The sequence below is a fragment of the Pangasianodon hypophthalmus genome, chromosome 3, assembly GCF_027358585.1.
Source record: "Pangasianodon hypophthalmus isolate fPanHyp1 chromosome 3, fPanHyp1.pri, whole genome shotgun sequence".
Classification (NCBI taxonomy): domain Eukaryota; kingdom Metazoa; phylum Chordata; class Actinopteri; order Siluriformes; family Pangasiidae; genus Pangasianodon; species Pangasianodon hypophthalmus.
This window is the reverse complement of record NC_069712.1, coordinates 538,352-553,503: the sequence shown is the minus strand read 5'-3', so window position 1 is coordinate 553,503 and position 15,152 is coordinate 538,352. Positions and strand designations below refer to the sequence as shown.

At 38.3% G+C, this 15,152-nt stretch overlaps 1 long non-coding RNA gene across 1 annotated transcript; it reads right to left on the bottom strand.

Moving 5' to 3' along the window:
• Positions 1–277: 277 nt before the first annotated feature.
• LOC128317989 (uncharacterized) lies at positions 278–1,393 on the bottom strand. The gene is made up of 3 exons (XR_008301386.1): positions 1,296–1,393; positions 1,076–1,128; positions 278–540 (listed from the first exon to the last, which is right to left on the bottom strand). It is a non-coding gene; the product is annotated as an uncharacterized LOC128317989 (long non-coding RNA).
• Between the last annotated feature and the right edge of the window lie 13,759 nt (positions 1,394–15,152).

The following is a 15,152-nucleotide window of genomic DNA, read 5'->3' as shown; positions in this document are numbered from 1 at the left end:
GTGCTGTGGTTGTTGGACTTTGTGTTGTGTATACTGTTGTAGTGGTGAATTCTGATGTTGGTTTTGTGGTTGATGCTACAATTGCAGCTGAGGTTGTTTCCCCTGTAGTGGTTGGTTCCTGACTTGTACTTGTTGGAGTGGAAGTACTTGTCAATGATGTTGTTTCTGCTGTTGTAGGTGCTGTTGTTGTTGTTTCTGTTATGTATATAGTTGTAGTGGTTAAATCTGTTGGTGTTGTAGTGGATGGCACAGTTGGAGCGGGTGTTGTTTCCTTTAGAGTTGTTGGTTCCTGAATTGTACTTGTTAGAGTTGTGGGTGCAGTTGTTTCTGCTGGTGTTGGTGCTGTGGTTGTTGTGTATTCAGTGGTAGTTGTCAAGCTTATTGATGTGGTTGCAGTTGATGGTCCAGTTGTCATTGTGGTCATTTTCTCTGCAGTTGTTGGTTCCTGAATTGTACTTGTTAGAGTTGTAGTCAGTGTAGGTGCAGTTGTGTTCTCTGTCGCTTTTGTTTTGTATACACTAAGCACCAGCCAGAGCCATACTGTTACAAATATAGAATTTCATTATTTAATGCATTGAAATACATTTATTAATAATTAATTGTCATTCATCTAAATTTTTCTCTCTCTGGCAGTCTTTACATCATGTGTCAGAAGTTGCATTCAGATTATTCCTCCACATCAACATTACACCACGGCCTGTTAAATTAAAATTCCCGTTTATAAAATTGAGCCTTTTAAGTATTTTATTATTTCTTCTGGCCATAGTTGGATTACACACACACACACACACTATTCCTAAATTTAGTGTATTTGGGAGAATATATATCCTTAAAAAAAGAAATGGATAATATATCTGTTTTCTGCATATGTAAGCTTTTTTTTTTTTGCTTTAAAAACATGAAAAAACATTAAAACATGATTGATGTACTGTTTGTGCAAAAGTACTTAATATGCACTCTATAATAATAATAATAATAAGAAGAAGAAGAATATGCGCATGAAGTTTTGTACTTATGTTGTAAATATTCGATAACCATACATTCAGTCTTAAAATGAAATATCAGGTCTACTTACATATAGTAAGGAGTGTAGTGTAACTGATGCCATTATATTTGGAAAATGCAAACCTGTTGATATGCAGTAAGATCACATCAGAATTTTAGTTGGATTTGTCAAATACTATCTATTTGATTCAAGAAACAACAAATTTAACTTTTAAATTTAACTTTTTTTTAAATGCACTAAATATGAACAAATTAAAAATGTAAGTAAAAATCAGAAAGAGATATATTACCTTCTTTCTTTCTTTAAAGTCATAATTTTCCAATCTCAAAGGAGAATTTGTTCTCTGTAACACTCTCAACAATAGCCTTAATGACAACAGGTTTTGTCTTGTAAAATGATTTACCCAAAATGTACGCTGACTTTGTAAGGTGTGGTTATAGGTGTAGCTCAGGAGGCGTCTTCACCTTCTTGTGACAAAAGCTTTTTTAATGCAACCTGACAATAATGGGTGTTTCTTCATACTGAGATGATCAGAAACAGAATTTTGTAAATCAGTTTAATACATTAGCAGTGGCTTTAAGACAAAAAAATTGATACTGTATTCACCTATAAAATTAGTAATGCAGACTACAGCAAATTACTTGACTTGTCAGTTTAACAACAGATGCACTTTTAAAGTGTGATTTGATTTTTATGTATAAATCGTACAATTGTTAGAGATTATGCATTGATTATGCAGTTCATTAATGGACTACATACTGCATTATTCATACTCTCAATATCAAATTGTGTTATTTATTGTAATTGTAGCACTATATTTAACTGACACATTCAGGGTTAAATAATGTCTTATTCTTTGTTCAAAATCCCAGATTAGATACTTATAGATAATTATATATATTAGATAATTAGAAAAAATATGTTCATCTAGTAATCTAGTTTTATATACATTTACTAGTAATCTAGTTTTTTTTTTAACATTTACTAGTAAAACTAGTAATCTAGTTTTATATACATTTTGATTTTAATTCTTTACATTAAAATACAAATACTGTTTAGTTAATGCTCCACATGTTTTCTTTTTTTCCCCATTAGAGAAATGATAATTGTTATTTCAGCTTTGGTGGCCTCTGTTTTATGGATGCAACCTATACTGGCCTATTTTGCTACCAAAAACACATGAAATGATCTTGATTTTAGAATTTGGGATGAGAATTAACTAACAGAAAACTTGTTTAGTGCTTTCTTGCTTCTAATTAGTGATAACTTAAACTCTACTACAAGTTGGAGCACAAGTTGTAGTATTAGTGACTTGTAGTATTAGTGTAGTATAAGTGACTTTATTTTAAGAGCATTTCTAAGTCCTTAAAATAAACTGCAGATCATTTGATGATACAGTCTACAGATATAACATGTTCAGTTACACATTAATAAAAGATTAATTTAGATAATTAATTATTGTTAAATACTTAAGTAATGTTAAACACAATGTCTTAACAAAGAATTCATTGCACACTATCCCAATAATTGATTTTCTAGACATTTTCCCCTAACTGATCACCATTTATTAACCAAAACAACTGCTTATGAATAAATACATAGTGAATAAACTATCTACATGTCTCTATTTTGGGCTTTATTGAACAAAAACATCTATACCTTAATTAACCCCTAATATGAGTTGCTTAAAATAAAGTGTTACCTTTATAATTTAGTATATTCATTACTGCATCTTAAAACCTTTATTAGAATACAACATACCAGAGCCTCATCAAGATATAGTTGAATATAAAGGCAGATGATTCTCCCCAGTCAAAAATTGTATAAGTTCAGGGCAGACTGTAAACAAGATTCTAGGTTCAGGTTTCAAGCGTCATACACACAGTAAAACAGACACTTACACTGAAATGAAATTCCTACTCTGCATTCCTTCTGATAAACCATCAACACTGTAATAAAGTGTTATAAATTGGTTGGTGTCAGGTGGTAAGGACGGACACAAGTGCAGGTAACTGACATTTTATTTAAATTGCAGACATACAAATTCAAAGGGCAAGGCAGAATCATGAACAGTAAACAAGTGAGGGTCAAGCAAATAACAAATAACATGAACAAGTCAAGACTGAGCAAAAACCAGGAAACCAGAAAAGTCATGTCAAGTGAGTTTTTATTGTCATTCCTCTATAAAGCTTGTAGACATTGGAATGAAATGTCGTTTCTTCATGACCATGGTGCAACACAGAACAGTACGCAAGACTACATAAAGTGCAAATACACAACAGTGTCAGACAAGTGCAAGAAAATAAATACACAGAACAATAAATACACAGAGCATGGGTTGTAAACTGTAAACTATTGTGTGATGTAGCAGCACAAGTGTAGCAGCAAAAACACGTTGCATAATATAAAAGTGTCTGTTGCAGCTTTGCAAAGTGCAGGTGTGCAGTGTTGAGTAATCTGACTGCCTCAGGGAAGAAACTGTTGTGGAGTCTGCTGGTGGTGGCATGGATGCTCATGTACCTTCTGCTAGATGGAAAGAGGGTGAAGAGTCCATGAGAGGGGTGGATATAACACCTCTGCAATACTGGTGGCTTTTCAGATGCAGCAGTTGTTGTATGAGGTGTTGATGGTGGGTAGAGAGACCCCGATGATATTTTCAGTTGTTCTCACAATCTGCTGTAGGGTCTTGCAGTCGGAGACTGTGCGGTTCCCTTACCACACTGTGAGACACCTGGCCAACTTGGAACTCTTGACACTACCCACAGTTGTTCCATTGATGTGCAGTGGTTAGTGGTCCACTTGAGTCCTCCTGAAGTCAGCAATCATCTCATCAGCAAATTTAATGATGTGATTAGAACTGAACTTTGCAGCACAGTCATGAGCCAGCAGTGTGTACAGCAGTGGACTGAACACACAGCCCTCATGTTCATTGTGCCGATGTTCATTGTGTTGGTGCTGGAGGTGGAGTTGCTGATCCTGATGGACTGGGGTCTCCCAGTCAGAAAGTCCAGAATCCAGTTGCAGAGGGAGATGGTCAGACCCAGCAGGCTCAGCTTTGTTATCAGTTTCTGTGGGATGATTGTGTTGGATGCTGAACTGAAGTCTATGAACAGCATCCTTACATAGTTGTCCTTTTTGTCCAGATGGGTCAGAGAGAGGTGGATGGTAGCAGATATGAGTAAAGTGAAGTGAAATGTGGCCAAGTATGGTGACCCATACTTGGAATTTGTGCTCTGCATTTAACCCATCCAAGTGCACACACAGTAGTGAATACACACACACCATGAACACACACCCGGAGCAGTGGGCAGCCTTTTTTGCTGCGGCGCCCGGGGAGCAGTTGGGGGTTCGGTGCCTTGCTCAAGGGTCTCACCATATGTTGTCCTCTGTTGAGCGGTTGGGACGTTAGGCATACTGGCCAATAGTCATTCAGGCAGGACACAGATGTTTTTTTTGGAACAGGGATGATGGTGGTCATCTTAAAGCACACAGGGATGACTGGGTTAAATGTCGAAGATATCTGTGAGGACATCTGCAAGCTGATCAGCACATTCCTTGAGCACCCGGCCAGGTATGTTGTCAGGACATGCAGTTTTCCTGGACAGAGATTTCTTGACATCTACTGTAGACAGACAAAGTACTTGGTCGGTGTGAGTTGGGGTGATTGAAAAAAGGATTGAAAAACATAGATGATAACTATGAACAAAGATTGGTAATGACAGGTATGAAAAACACTGAGGGTATACTTAGCACTGGACAAAGAAACACAAGGTCTTAAATATAACAAGATCTCAAAGTATAATCAAGAAGAGAGAACCAATGACAAGACAAGACATGAACAGGGGCAGTGCTGGTTCAGTGGTTAAGACATTGGCCTGCTGATTGAGAGGTTGTGAGTTCAAGCCTCAGTAACACCAAGATGTCACTGCTGGGCCCTTGAGCAAGGCCCTTAACCTCAACTGCTCAGTGGTATAATTGAGATAAATGTAAGGATATGGCATTTGGCAGACACCCTTATCCATACATCTAAATGAATAGAACAAAATGCACATGGCAATGTAAACAAACACATGAAACCCTGGATGTAGGATCAAACCCTATGATGCCAGCTGAGACCTGCAGCGTGTGGCAAGAGGGGGAATATATAACAATACTGGTGGCAGAGCAATGACTCCCTTGCCAGAGTCTGGTAGTGGAGTCACCCCATAGGCCTCTGTCTTGAGGTACTGTGTGCGAATACCATGTATGTACATTTTATTTATACATATAGTGCAATTACACACCAGTGGTACAAGATGTTATGTCTGTATGTGCAATAGGCCATGGTCGAAAATTGCATTGTGCATAAAAAAAACTCGCAAGGTTTGATTGCAGCAGTATAGTTGGGTTTGTGCGTGTCTAGGGAATTAAGCCCAGCACCTCACTGGAACAGAGTATGCGATGGTGGGAGCTGCGGTGGGTGACAGTCATTGACAAGCCGGCCTGTGGGTAAAAACATTGTAGAACCCCAGTCAGTGTGTGCTTTTCACTGTTCTTTAGCCATGTGGTTCTATCCATAATGATATTGTGGGCCGAATGGACCGAATGTGATGTTGCTGGTGAGCTCTCAATGGTTTACCGTTAGAAGTTGCAAAGAATTTTGGTTGGCATGCCAAATTTTTTTAGCCTTCTCAAGAAGTTCACCCATTGCTTTCTTATTAAGTGTTTTGTGGTACCATCAGCTATGTTTGAATAAAAACATATTTGGATGATTCAATTATTGCATGATATCATACTGCATTTTATATCCAATGTAACTATTGCAATGAATTCAATAATTCATGATGAAATTAGAGGTAAGATAACTATACATTGACGTATTATATTATTATGCCCCAATTTAGTTTAATCAGTGTTATTCTATGACAACACTTATGCACTCTGTTCTTTGCTGCAAAGGCTTCCTCCATGATTCACTTATTTTAAATATTATCTGCTTTCAGCAAGCAAACAAAAAATATTGTAAATGTGCAGCAAAATTTTTAGCTCATTTTGTACACTTTAATAATTTTTATACTTTAATTACAAAGCATTATTGCAAATATAATTCCCCTATAAATTCACCTATATAACTTTATATTAGTTGGTGCATATAAAATATTTAAAACAAATAGAACTTTTTGGAACTAAACTATAAGGTCAACTGTATGTGGAAACCTGACCATCACACCCATATGTGCTTGTTGAATGTCTCATTCCAGATTTATTCCCCTGTGTTTGCTGTTATAATGAGCTCCACTCTTCTGGGAAGCTTTCCACTAGATGTTGGAGCGTGGCTGTGGGGATTTGAGTTCATTCAGCTACAAGAGCATTAGTGAGGTTAGGCGCTGATGTTGGGATGTCGAGGAGGTCTGGGGTGCAGTCGGTGTTCCAGTTCATCCCAAAGGTGTTCAGTGGGGTTGAGGTCAGGGCTCTGTGCAGGACACTCGAGTTCTTCCACTCCAACCTTCACACACCATGTCTTCATGGAGCTCGCCTTGTGCACAGGGGCATTGTCATTGTGGAACAGGTTTGAGTCTCTTAGTTCCAGTGAAGGGAAACTGTAATGCTACAGCACACAGAGACGTTCTATACAAATGTGTGCTTCTGAGTTTGTGACGACAGTTTGGGGAAGAACCACATATGGGTGTGATGGTCAGGTGTCCACAAACCTTTGGTCTTACAGTGCAGTACTGTCTATTTATAAAATGAAAATGTTCTCTAAAGATTGTTAGAAAATCTTTCTATCTATTCCATTCTATCATAAATATCTATTTAGGCTATTAAAAAACTGTTTATTGATAGTTTTCTTAGGTTAATAATTGTTTTGAAAGAAGATCTTTTCCACTTCAATTTTGGACAACAAATTCAGGGAAGGGACTAATAAGAAAGAACAGGAGATGTATGTAGAGTTAAACCAACAGGTGATATCAAATAAAAATAAGAAAGTAGTATATGAAATGTTAAAGTTAAAAAAAAAAAAAAACAATCTGCAGCTTGTTGATGTATTGGCTATAAATCCCTTTGTTACACCCAAATGTCTCTCTCATTGTTCTACATCACTATTTTACACTACATGCATACAATACAAAGGTCAAATGATTCCATCTTACCTGAAAAGTGATTCACCCAGTACTGGAATGTTGTTAGCGTGTTTCACGGCCCAATGTTTAGTTTGTAGGTTCAGCTGAAGATACACCTTTTTCAGACATGCAAAGATTATCTACCTATTTTAGTCATACACCCACAAACACAAACATTAAAAGTATCTTATAAATGCAGTAACAGCTATGTGTTGTTCAGGGTGGGTCCACATGTCTCATTGCCTATTTCTTGTTCTGTCTTACACACACTTACATCCTTACAGAAGTTCACACAGTGACAATTCTCCATTTCACACATATAAATACTGTGGTGTAATGAGTTCTGACCCACATATTTTTTTTCCCTAAGGAACATTGTAGTGAATACTGCACGCATGTACTATTATATGCTGTACATTTCTGTCGACACGTTGGATGCTCCTTGTATAGTAACAACCTTCTATTTTAATTAAAAATTATATTATTAAATATATTATATATTTCATTAAATTTCTTTAAAAAAACACTACTCACAGGTAGATTTCATAACAGTAACAGGACGCAGTTATGTTTCCTGAATTTTTTTACCATTCACAAAATTTTTAAAACATTGTATTTGTACATATAGCAAGATTTATAATATAGTATTTTCAGTATAAATATATTTCAATGCTTTTGATGTATAGTCATAATTTAAGTAAACTTGGTCATTGTCAGTTTTTGTCCTGACCATTGTGTTTTTATTATTGTGTTTGTGTATTTAAAGTGTATTTGCGAGGCTTAATTAAATACCAGGTGTCTGAATCTAGTGTACTATAAAAATCAGAATATTCAGAGAGTACAAACTAATATATGTGCTGAAGCAGTGTTAATGGGTCATTTCAGACTAACCGTTACTTTACACTTTGTTCGCAAACAAGCCTGAGGTAAAATTAGAGCTTTAGTTAAGAGTGTGTGAGGTAGAGTGAATGTATCTCTCTTACACATACACACCCTTTCTAAGCACCTAACAATCATTAAAAGCAGTTATGCAATTATGCATTAAAGATTTTGCATAAAGTTTTAAATAATTTATTATTCTATGCACTTATTATGTAATTAGGATGACAAACTGCACAAAGATATTGACATGTTATTGTGACATAAAGTATAACTACCTTTAGAATTCTAAATATGGAGATAGTTTATTTTTATTTTAATCCCTGATCTCAGGATTAGCAACTGTTAATCTCTGAGTGGACTATAATGCTTCAAGAGTTACGGTGGCACTAAAAACATTTAGAGCCCTAAGAAGGAAGGCAGAATTAAATAGAATGTAGAAGCTTTGGATTAAGATGCACAGCTCCTTCATCTGGGTCTCAATCGTTAGCTACAGTTATTCCCTTGTGTAATCTTACAAGCCAGGCTAGTGTGTCTTATGCAAAAAATATTGGTGTTAATCTCCACTGCTATGCTGATGACACACAGCTACATGTTTTAGCAGGCCAGATGACAGGCATCAGTTTAAAATCAAGCAATGTGTAAAGGACTAACAATAGACTCTGGGCCTCATTTATCAATAATTTAGTAAAGTTGTGTGTAAATATTTTAATAATCGGCCTTGCCGAACTAAAAATGCCTCCCGGATTTACAAAAGTTAAGGAAAGCCTAATGTTCTTCGTACTCATGTATCTATATTGATGAAGGTCAAACACCCATGAAGCGCAAAGCACAATGATGCTACATCTCCTTTGCATTTTAGTAAGATCCAACTAAATGGCAAAAAAGAAATTTCTCAGAGGTACAAATGAATGTTATTTTGACTCATGTGGCAGTAGCACCACTTTTCAGTATGAGGCATATATCCAAGTCTTACATGCCTGACACAACACTGCTGAATCAGTTACTAAGAGGACTTGGAAAGGGCCTTTTCTTTTTGCCTCTAATGGACCAGCTTTGTGGGTTTTGATCATTACCCACTGTCCTGGCACAAAAGCATGTCCCTCCTTTTGAGGTGAGGTCCACTGCTCCTGGACACACTGTTGAGCAGAGCTAAAAGCTTCAGTGAGCTCTTCACAATACTTCACTAATGCATCAGAGGTAAGACGCATATCTGCTCATCTTAGGTTGATTGTCTCCAGGGCCATCAGTCGACTCGTAATGATCTCGTATGGGCTGAGACCAACCTTTTTCGTGGGTTTGGACCAAACACTACACAAAACATCTAACATCTAACATCTAACAGCTACTTGTATTGTACTCTTGTACTATTTGCACTATTGTCACTAGGTTCACTTTTAAACAGAACTGTGTACTGGTCGGCACTGCACCGGGACTTACTATGCCCATTGTCTATCCCAGTAGTCATTGTACTGTCTTGTACTGTCTTGTGCTGTCTGCACATGTTTGCACTTGTGCACTTTATGTATAAATTATGTAGTCCCTTGTAGTTCTGTGTTGTTCTGTGGTGTCGTCTTATGTAGCACCTTGGTCCTGGAGAAACGTTGTTTCGTTTCACTATGTACTTGCATATGGCTGAAATGACTTACTACTGGCCTCTGATCAGGGTTGTGTCTCCTTGCTGGTGCTGCTTGACCTTAGTGCAGCTTTTGATACCATTGATCATGCTATTCTCCTCGATAGACTAGAAAATGTAGTAGGCATTAAGGGAACGGCCCTTTCCTGGCTCAGGTCTTATTTGACTGATCGTTATCAGTTTGTAAACGTAAATGGTGACTTCTCTTCTCATACTAAGGTAAAGTTTGGTCTCCCGCAAGGCTCTGTTTTTGGCCCACTGCTCTTTTCTCTATATATGCTACCTCTGGGTAAAATTATCCGTAAGCATGGTATTAGCTTCCACTGTTACGCTGATGACACACAGTTGCATGTTTCAGCAAAGCCAGATGACAGACACCAGCTTAATAAAGTTGAGGAATGTGTAAAAGACATTAGAAATTGGATGCTTCTTAACTTTCTCTTACTTAATTCTGACAAGACAGAAGTACTTGTACTAGGACCACTTGCAGCTACAAGTAAGCTTTCTGATTACATAATAACCCTGGATGACCTTTCTGTTTCATCATCTGCAGCAGTAAAAGACTTTGGTGTGATTATCAACTCTAGTCTTTCTTTTGAAGCTCATGTAGATAATATAACTAGGATTGCTTTCTTCCATCTCAGAATTATTGCTAAAATAAGAAATATATTGTCACTACACGATGCAGAAAAATTTGTTCATGCTTTTGTTACCTCTAGGTTGGATTATTGTAATGCCTTACTGTCTGGATGTTCCAGTAGATGCATAAACAAGCTCCAGTTAGTCCAGAATGCAGCAGTGAGAGTCCTTACTACAACCAGAAGATATGACCACATCACCCCTATCTTATCCACACTGCATTGGCTCCCAATTTCGTATTGATTATAAAATACTACTATTGACCTATAAAGCACTAAATGGTCTCACGCCACAGTACCTGAGCGAACTTTTGGTCTTTTATGATCTGTCAAGCCTACTCAGATCAAAAGATGCAGGCTATTTGTTGGTACCTCGAATAGTGCGGGCTACAGCTGGGGTAGAGCTTTCTCTTACAAAGCCCCACAGTTATGGAACAGCCTTCCACTTAGTGTTCGGGGCTCAGACACAGTCTCAGTGTTTAAGTCTAGGCTGAAAACATATTTGTTTAGTCAAGCCTTTTGTGTTTTCTTAGGTACAGTGGCAGGTCTGGAGGGTTTTACAGGCATAGAGTGTTGTGGTGAACTGGGATGTTTGGATGCTGTCGCCCCCCCACTCTCACACGTTCACTCAGGTTTGTCGATGGTGGAATGGCTGCTGCTTTATGTCCCAGGACTCTCTCATGTCTGTGTTAACTTCTGGCTCTCCCTTTTAGTTATGCTGTCATAGCTAGTCTTGCCGGAGTCCCCGCTTGCACTCTGCATTCAAAGTACATCATGCTTAACCATTAGAGGACAAAAGCATACCTAACAATCTCTTCCTTTCTCTCCATCTCTCTCTCAATCTCTCTCTCTCTCCCTCACTCTCTGTCGAGCTACACATGCTACTTCTGAGATGCCAGTGATGCCAGTGATCCTGACCCCTTCTGCTCCTCCTTGCTGCCTGACCCATCCTGATGCCCTACTTCTGGTTGGAGTTCTCATCGGTTGAGTTCGCTCGCTGCTGCTGGGGCCCCATATGGACTGCCTGAGGAACTGTTTGGATTGCTGGGGATGGTGCCACCTGGGGGCTGTGGAGATGGCTTGGGGATCACATACTGTATGGGGAGCTGTACTGTAATGGCTTGGGACTGCGATTGCTGTAGTGGCTTTGGGGCTGCAGTTGCCACGAGCAGCTTCATACTCAGGACTCCATCGGTGGACAGTGGATAGATTTTAACCAGCCGGACTTCTTGCAAAAACTGTGATGAATTTATTGGTTGCACAATTGCACTATTTGTCCTTATAGTACACAATAATAGAAGGGATTTATTTATAATCGCACTATCCGTTGCACCCAGATGAGGATGGGTTCCCTTTTGAGTCTGGTTCCTCTCAAGGTTTCTTCCTCATATTATCTCGGGGAGTTTTTCCTCACCACCGTCACCTCTGACTCGCTCATTAGGGATAAATTCACAGTGATAAATTCAAATATTTACAATATATTTTTGTGAATCCATTTATTTCTGTAAAGCTGCTTTGTGACAATGTCCATTGTTAAAAGCGCTATACAAATAAAATTGAATTGAATTGAATTGAAATGACAATAAACTCCACTTGAACTTGAAATTGAACTAACAACGCATCCACCCATGACTTCCCGCTATGGTGCAATTGACAATTGCTGTTTCAGATTCTGATTTTGACGTTTGATCTGTCCAGAAGCCTGAGGTCTGTAAGAGCCTGAGGTCTGAACATTCAACATTCTCATGACTTCCTGTATGACTTGGGCAGAAAAGTGAGTTCCGTGGTCTGAATAAATGCATTTAGCAATCCCCCAGTGAGGGAAGAAATCTTTGACCAGTGATTTTGCTGTGTGCATGGCTGCCCCTGTTTTAGTTGGAGAGGTTTCAACCCAATGTGAAAACTTATCAGCAAACACCAGCATATCCCATTTTCCTTGACATGGGCAAGGGTGATGTAGTCAACCTGCAGGTGTTTAATGGCCCTGTAGGTGCTTGGGTGTGAACTGTAGGAGTTGGCACCCCAGCTGCTTTTTCTTGTTAGCCTGGCACAGAACACAGCTTGTCACAATGTTGAATGCATGTGCAGAGAACTCAGGGTTAAACCATGTAGAAGAAAATCAGTGACCATACTCTGAACACCCACATGTCTTAGACTGTGGATTTGTTGGGATAAGTATGGTGTTACAGAAGGATGACTGCATAAAGCTTTGGCTGCAGCATCAGCCATAGCATTATCTAAAGCTTCAGCAGGAAGGGTATAGTTATTTTTTCCCACTTGGGTTCTAAATCTTGGTTTACTTTTTGGGAAACATGACTACATATTGAAATCTGTTGTAGTTTTTTTGTTGTGATCTGAGGTTATTTGTTTGTTTATAGAAGTTGAAGACCACACAGTTGTTATTTAGGCCCTGATAAATAAAGACATAGAATTGAAGAAGGGTGTACTTTCTTTTTCCCATGACTGTACACAGTTATACAGGGTACAACGCCTAGTGAAATGCAGAGGGTTTGACACTGGGATTGTGCAAATAAGCAAAGGTAAGATTAATAAAGGCAATATAAAATCTAAAATAAAACATACACAGACATAAGATAGTTGTTGTTGTTGTTGTTGTTGTTGTTCTTTCGGCTGCTCTTGTTAGGGGTCGCCACAACAGATCTATGGTCCGCATGTTTGATTTGGCACAGTTTTTATGCTGTTTTATGGATGCCCTTCCAGACTCAACCCAACCCCCCCCCCCCCCCCCCCCCCACAATTTTATCCGCACTTGGATAAAGAATATGATAAATAAAATTAGGCAATAACAGGTGTAGTATGCAATAGTGCATAATAGAGGAAGTGTATCTAAAGGCAGCAGACAGATAATCTAAAATGCAGGTGCACTAAAGTGGCATGTGCAAAGTAATGAGAGTCTGGTTAGTGAAAGTTCAGGATCCTAATGGCCTGTTGATAAAAGCCCCTCCTGAACCTTTCAGTATATTGCCTGAGATATTGCCTGACCTCAGCAGTCTGAACAGTCTGTGCCTTGGGTGGGCAGCGTCCTTGAAGATTTTCAGGGCTTACAGACTGACCTTCCTGATATGGGCATTCTGCAGGGAGAGAAGTGTAGTTATGGTCATATATTCTGCTGAAGTTACTACTCTCTGCGGGGCATGGTGGTCATAAAGAGAGAAGTTGCAATACAATAATGTTAACTGTCAGGATACTCTCCACTCCCCAGGTATAAAATATCTTAAAAATGTGGGAGAAGACGTTGAACTTCTGAAGTTGTCTGAAATGGTAATCATTGCCTTGCCTTCTTCATTGTGTTTTGAGTTGACAAGGAGAGGTCTTTGATGATATGCACATCAAGATATTTGAAGCTGGTCAGTCTTTCCACTGGAGTCCCATCAGTGATTAATGGTGAATAGTTTCATGTTCGCTGCTTCCTGTAATCCACCTCCATCTCCTAGGTCTTACTGACCTTCAGTGCAGTATTATTAACCAGGCATCATTGAGCTAGGTGACCCACCTGCTTAGTTCAGTGGTTCCTGGCCAAACTTTTGTGGATATCTGACCATCATACTCATATGCACTTTTTTAAAATTTAAGGGTGGGCCTCTTAGTTCCAGTGAAGGGAGATTGTAATGCTACAGCATTCAAAGCTATCCGTTACAGTTGTGTGCTTTAAACAGTTTGCAGAAGGCCCAACATGGAAACATTGATATGGATCTTATTCCACACAATCCAGATAAAAAGAAAAACCTAAAGATTTCTTCCGTCACAGAATTGGGGAAACCCAGTGAAGCATGTGCATAACACAGCAAGTCAGATTACATCCAAAACCAACATTCACAAAGTAATGCCATGCTTGAGATAAAAAGCACACTGGAGTGTGACACAGGTTGTTGATACTTGCTTCTGTATATTTACAGATAAATTAATTTCCTTTGAACCTGTACATGTGTCAACAATCAAAGTTTCCTGTTATGAGAACTACAGTACGTGAATGAAACATGGGGGTGGCAGAAGTTCAACAGGCAGGAAAAACAGGTTTTATATTAATGATTAACACTTGAATAGAAGGGAGATGATGCACTGCCACTCCCTGTGACAGAAATGCTATTAAAGGACCACAGTGTTTAAACAGCTGCATTCTTCCAAAGACAAACTGCACACCCTGGCAGCTTACTAATTGTCTCTAGGGATTGCCAGTTGGGATGTCAGTTGAATAGGACAATACATTTTTAAATATGACTTAAGGTATTTTCCTTCATAGTACTAAACTATGGAAAAGAAAAATAATTTTTTTTAATCCCACTATCTGATTTTTTCCTTGCCATGCTAATCTCTGGTTTGTTCATCAGGAATCTAAAGCTACATTCAGTTTTCTATAAAACTGCCTTGTGACAATGTCTATTGTTAAAAGCACTTTTTAAATAAAACTGAATTTAGTTGAAAAATTGGAATGGGGCACTTGTGTAAGACAAGCCTTAAAATTGTCCAAGAGTAAATATTAATATAACTTTTGAACTCAAGTCTCCAACTATGAATATGACTCTTAATGCTCATAGTGATAATTATTTGACTTTCTGAAGATTTATACCTACTGTGTGACTGCAAAGTGCATTTTGTTCTGTTTTGAAAATGACCCAAAAGCCAAGTGAGGTAAAAAAAAAAGCTACAGTTTGAGAAATCCAAGCTGTAAACACCATAGCATCTCTCATAGCAAACTCCTTCACCACAGGCCACTTTGCTTTAATTTAGGAGAGTAGAATATTACACAAAGGTTGAACATTTGGTGTAGCGAAACTTGTAAAAAGACAAAACCAACCCAGCTTATTATTAGAAGACCTATTGTTCTACAATCCTCTCTGACATCATACATGATCTCAAAAGAACTCAGCTGT